We start from the raw sequence: 6,000 nt of genomic DNA on the forward strand, positions 1-6,000 counted from the left end.
CCGTGTTTTTGTACAATAGTCAGATTATCATTGTGAATAACTGCGACGCCTCCTCCTCTACCAGTTAACCGAGGCTGGTGTATGTAGCTGTATCCAGGAGGACTAGCTTCATTTAGAGCTACATACTCGTCCTGTTTAATCCAGGTTTCTGTTAAACAGAGTATATCAAACTCCTGATCTGTGATAATTTCATTAACTATAACTGCTTTAGATGCGAGAGATCTAATATTTAACAGTCCTAGCTTCAGATCAGAGGTGCCGGCTGTGGGTTCAGTGTGTTTTAAATTTTTATGTCCTTCCTGCTTCTTTGGGTGAAAAATGCCCACAATTCTCTCCCTGCATCCTCCACCATGCATGTGCCTCTTCCAGTGCTCTTTAGGATCCCAAACACCCTTGTTCCCCGCTCAGGAAGAGGAGGCTTCAGTGGGCTTGCTTCCAGGTTCTGCGCTTAGTGAGCACCCTTTAATGGAAAAGCCAGTTGTCTCTGTTCTGCAGCTCCAGAATTAGGGATGGGAATTGATAAGATTTTTACGATTTCAATTCCATTTTCGATTCTGCTTAACGATTCGATTCTTTATCGATTCCCTTATCGATTCTCATTTGGAAGAAAAGGGACAACAAATTGTTGATTTCAAATTCAAATTCAAATTTTATTTGTCACATACACAGTCATACACAGTACGAAATGTAGTGAAATGCTTACACGACCGCCAGTGACCTTAAAAAGAGAATTAAAGCTTATAATAAGTAATAAATATCAATAGAAGAAATATGATAGAAAATTTTAATAAAAAAATAAAATAAAATTTAACTAGAAAAAATAGAACTAAAAATAGAAACTGAAAATAGAAATATACTGTACAAATAGAACTATAATGGTGTGCAAATATGCATAGAAAAAGTGACTTTGTGCAATGGTTATTAAAGTGTCTTTGTGCAATGGTCCAGAATGTAAACGTAAACATGTAATGTAAATGTGATGTGCGTGGAGTTGTCCATAGTGTCCATGGATGTATAAAGATTGATTGATTGATTGTGAAAATTGTGAAAATATTGTGTTAGTTTTGCATAGTGGTGTGGTTGAGAGACCTTATCGCCTGCGGGAAGAAGCTCCTCCTCAGTCTCTCTGTGTTGGCCCTCAGGGAGCGGAATCGCTTCCCAGACCACAACAGAGTGAACAGTCCATTGTTGGGGTGGCTGAGGTCCTTCACGACCTTCCTGGCCTTGGTCCAGCACCACTTGGTGTAGATTGAGTGCAGGTCAGGGAGCTCGGTGCGGATGATGCGCTCAGCTGATCGCACCACCCTCTGTAGAGCTCGTCAGTCCTGCATGGTGCTGTTCCCGAACCAGGTCGTGATGTTTCCCGTCAGGATGCTCTCTATGGTGCAGGAGTAGAAATTCCTGAGCACCTTGCCAGGTTCTGCGTAATGTGAACACCGAGGTATCTGAAGCTGTCCACTCTCTCCACTGAGCTCCTGTTGATGATGGGGGTCTGGTAGTTCCTCACCTGCTTTGTACTGAAGTCCACTATCAGCTCCTTTGTCTTGCTGACGTTCAGGAGGAGATTGTTTCTCTGGCATCAGTTCTTCCAACCTCCTTCAGGTAGGCCATCTCATCGTTGTTGGTGATCAGGCCCACCACGACAGTGTCGTCAGCAAACTTGATGACGGTGGTGGAGTTGGTAGTGGCCACGCAGTCAGAGGTGTACAAAGAGTACAGCAGGGGGCTCAGAACACAACCCTGGGGGGCTCCAGTACTGAGAGTGATGGAGGCTGAGACGTGTCCGCCCATCCTTACTGCCTGTGGTCTGCCAGTCAGAAAATTGGAGATCCACTGACACGTGGATGAGCTGAGTCCCAGGTGCTCCAGCTTGGTGGTGAGTGTGGAGGGAATTATGGTATTAAATGCAGAGCTGTAGTCGATGAAGAGCATTTTCACATAATTCCCCCTCCGAGTGTCCAGGTGACTGAGAGATGTATGGAGGAGATGAGAGATTGCATCGTCCGTGGAACGGTTTGGACGGTATGCAAACTGTAGTGGGTCCAGTGTGTCTGGTAGTGAAGAAATGATGAAGTTCCTGACCAGGCGTTCAAAGCACTTCATCACTACTGAGGTGAGGGCTATAGGGCGATAGTCATTGAGAGAAGCAGGATGTGGTTTCTTTGGGATAGGAACAATAATGGACTCTTTGAAGCATGTGGGGATCACCGACTGAGATAAAGAGATGTTAAATATCTCAGTGAACACAGGTGCTAGCTGGTCTGCGCAGGCTCTGAGAATATGGCCTGAGATGCCGTCTGGTCCTGCTGCTTTCCTGGTGTTCACTCTCTTAAAGGCTCTCCTCACGTCATGCTCGGTGATGATGAACGCGCTTCCGGTGCTGGCAGTGACTTCCTGTCTGCAGCCGTTAGCGCCGCTAGCATTAGCATCGCTAGCGTCTTTAGCTGCAGCCTTGAAGCGAGCATAGAAAGTGTTCAGCTCGTCTGCCAGAGTCACGTCCGCGTTCGTCATACCGGATGTTGTTGCTTTATAATCCGTAATTGTCCTTAGTCCCTGCCACAGGCTCCTAGAGTCACTCTGTTGGAGCTGTGACTCTAGTTTTCTCCCGTAGCGCTGCTTCGCCTCTTTCACCGCCTTCCGGACGCTGTATGACGCAGCCTTTTACGGTTCCATGTCCCCCGACGCGAGTCCCGTGTTGTAGGCAGCGGTGCGAGTGGATGGCGTGGTCCGGCACCGCTGGGTTCAGCCATGTCTCGGTGAAGCAGAGGAGGTTGCAGTCCCGAATGTCTCTCTGGAACTTTATCCTGGCCCTAAGGTCATCGAGCTTGTTCTCCAGTGACTGGACGTTGGCGAGCAGGATGCTAGGCAGAGGTGTGCGGTGTGCACGGGCTCTCAGCCTGTTCCTGACGCCGGCTCTTTTCCTCGAGGCCGCCGCTTTGTGGTATTTCCTTCCTTTGAGGAAATATCTACGCTGCAAGTATTGCAAGTTGCCCTATGTTTTTTGGTGAAATACAACCAGACTTTTGAGCGTTTGTTCCGCTTAGGCGCCATGCTTACTATTGACTGAGCGTAAGCTACGCAACGTGCGTAAGTTACGCAATGCGCGTGATGACGTCATTCATGCCCACTGGAATTGTTAAGGGAATCGTTTGCAAATTTTGCAAACGATTCCGAGGAATTGAAACACTGGGAACCGGTTCTCAACAAGAACAAGAAACCGGTTTTCGATTCCCATCCTTATCCAGGATACCATGTAGTTCAAAGACTAATGCTTTTCACACGTGAGATTCTTATCAACATCATGTCATGAAAAATTGTCTCCGAGATATATTGGTTTATTCAACATTATCCAATTCATTAATCCTTGATCCGTAAGATTCTCCCTGCCATTATCTATGCGCCGTATCAACTCAACATTTCATGTATCTCAGATCCAACGACCGATCTCCTGTTCATTGTCCAACATTCTTCCTTCCTCCTCCCCGGCCTCCTCGTCTCATTGATAAGGGGAAAGACTTTATGGCCTGCAGCAGTCCACCATTCACTTCACCTCCTCTCTATAGGACACATCATTGCTTTCATTAATGAGGCCCACCACTGTAGTGTCGTCGGCATACTTAATGATATGATTTGTATCAGATATGAAGCTGCAGTCATGTGTCTTCAGTGTGAACAACTCTCTCTGGTGCATGCTGGGAGGTGGTGTAAGAGTAGCGTGTGGAGCGTGGTATGAGAGCGAATGAGCGTTTTCCAAACTTTTGGAAAACTTTTCTTACTACTTTGAGCTTTTCTTTTCTAAAAGCATAATATTATTATAAACATTAATAAACAGCAGCGCGCGCGGCGTTATTAGTTTAAACCCGCGGGTGTGTGAAGCTGTTGGTCTGGTGGTGGGGTGCAGGGATGGCGGCTCACCCGAGCGGTCCGGCCTGTCCTCTCTCACTCTGTCACGGGGTGCGCTTAAGGTGAGCGCCGTGGTGTCGGTGGAGCAGGTGTTAATGGCGGTGTGTGAGAGTGTATCGGGTGTGAGAACATCGTGTCGGCGTCGCGGATGAACAAGGCCGTGGTGGTGTTCGTTAAGGAGAGGGAACTTGTACATCAGCTGATTGAAAACGGATAGATCGGGATTCGGGAAGATCGTGAGCAGTATGAGAATGGTGTCTCTAAACTGTAAAAACCCCGCGCTACAGTGCTCATGTTCCTGACTGAGTCCACTCTGGACATCTCATTCAGAGTCACTCATGAGGGGAAATCATACATGCTGTACGCCAGCACTGGGAACATGAGGTGCTTCGAATGTGGGGACATTGGGCACAAAAAGTTCAGCTGCCCACATAGAGCACAGGGCAGGGAGGAGGCGGGGCCTAGTGGGGTCAGGGCAGTGGGGCAGGATGGAGCGGGGTCCAGTGTGGAGCCGACTGGTTGTGTAGTGGTGCAGCATGGAGGTGTAGAGGTGCAGGGTGGAGGAGATGTGGTGCAGGATGGAGGTGTAGAGGTGCAGGATGGAGGAGATGTGGTGCAGGATGGAGGTGTAGAGGTGCAGGATGGAGGTGTAGAGGTGCAGGGTGGACGTGTAATGGTGCAGGGTGGACGTGTAGTGGTGCAGGGTGGAGGTGTAGTGGTGCAAGATGGAGGTGTGGTGGTGCAGGATGGAGGTGTAGAGGTGCAGGATGGAGGTGTAGCGGGGCAGGATATAGGTGTAGTAGTGCAGGATGGGGGTGTAGTGGTGCAGGATAGAGGTGTAGTGGTGCAGGATGGGGGTGTAGCGGGGCAGGATGGAGGTGTAGTGGTGCAGGATGGAGGTGTAGTGGTGCAGGATGGAGGTGTAATGATGCAGGATGAAGAGAGAGCTCCGGCGGGGAGCGTGCAGGTGGAATGGTGGTGTTGGGTGCAGTGAGCCCCAGTGTGCAGCAGTCAGGTGCTGCAGAGGGGCAGGATGGGAGCCAACCCACTATAGAGAATAGTGAAACAACTGAAGATGAGCAGACAAGAGAATCACGAACAGACAGTGAACAGGTGATAGTTAAAAAAACAAAACAAGGGAAGTTAAATGATGGGTCATACAGGGAAAAAAGGGCCAAGGAATGTGAAGAGGTGGAGAGGGCTGAAGAGCCCAGAGCAAAAAGAACGACTTGGAACACTTAGAAGGAACCGGTCTCTTTGGGGGGATTTAATAGCATGGGTGGGGCAAGTAGTATGGAAGGACTAACATCACCCTTAGAGCAAGATGATGATTTTATAGATGAGGATTATGAGGAGGACAGGTATTCTGATATATCAGACATCAGTGTGTCACAATTTGGGGGAGAACAACAACTCTACACACTTGAGGACATAAAAGAATATTTGAGAAAAACATAAAAAACCAATAAGTATTAAAGACCATTTCACAGATGTTAAAAAATTTTAAGCATCAGTGGCACATTTACAGCAACTCATCATGCAGAGTGGTCTGGTGGATGTGTGGAGGGAAAAAAACTCAAACACAAGAAAATACACATGGGTCAAGGTTAATAACACAAAGATTACTGCAGCAAGACTGGACAGGTTCTACATCACCAAATCCCACAGAAATAACCTTCACAAGACAGCCATCTTCCCCACTGGTTTTTCTGATCACCATCTGATCAGCATAGAAATAAAAACACCAAACACAAAAAGGCAGAGCACACACTGGCGTTTTAACATAAAGCTTTTACAGGATGAGATTTTTTATGAAAATTTTAAAGTTTTATGGAATGAATGGAAAGACAGAAAAGGGGATTTTAGCAGTTTGGTCTCTTGGTGGGAGGTGGGAAAAAATCAAATAAAAACTTTCTGCAAAATGTACACTGAACACACATCAGAAGCTTTTAAAACCACTATTAAAGAACTTGAGGCAGAAATCACCCAGACAGAACACAAAGTGATCAGCAAGAACGATGTCAGAATGGGCCATCTCCTGGAAGGAAAAAGAAAAGCTCTAAGCTCTTTCCTCCACGAACAAGCCAAAACAGCCCT

This window comes from Clarias gariepinus, unplaced genomic scaffold, assembly GCF_024256425.1.
Source record: "Clarias gariepinus isolate MV-2021 ecotype Netherlands unplaced genomic scaffold, CGAR_prim_01v2 scaffold_30, whole genome shotgun sequence".
Lineage (NCBI taxonomy): Eukaryota > Metazoa > Chordata > Actinopteri > Siluriformes > Clariidae > Clarias > Clarias gariepinus.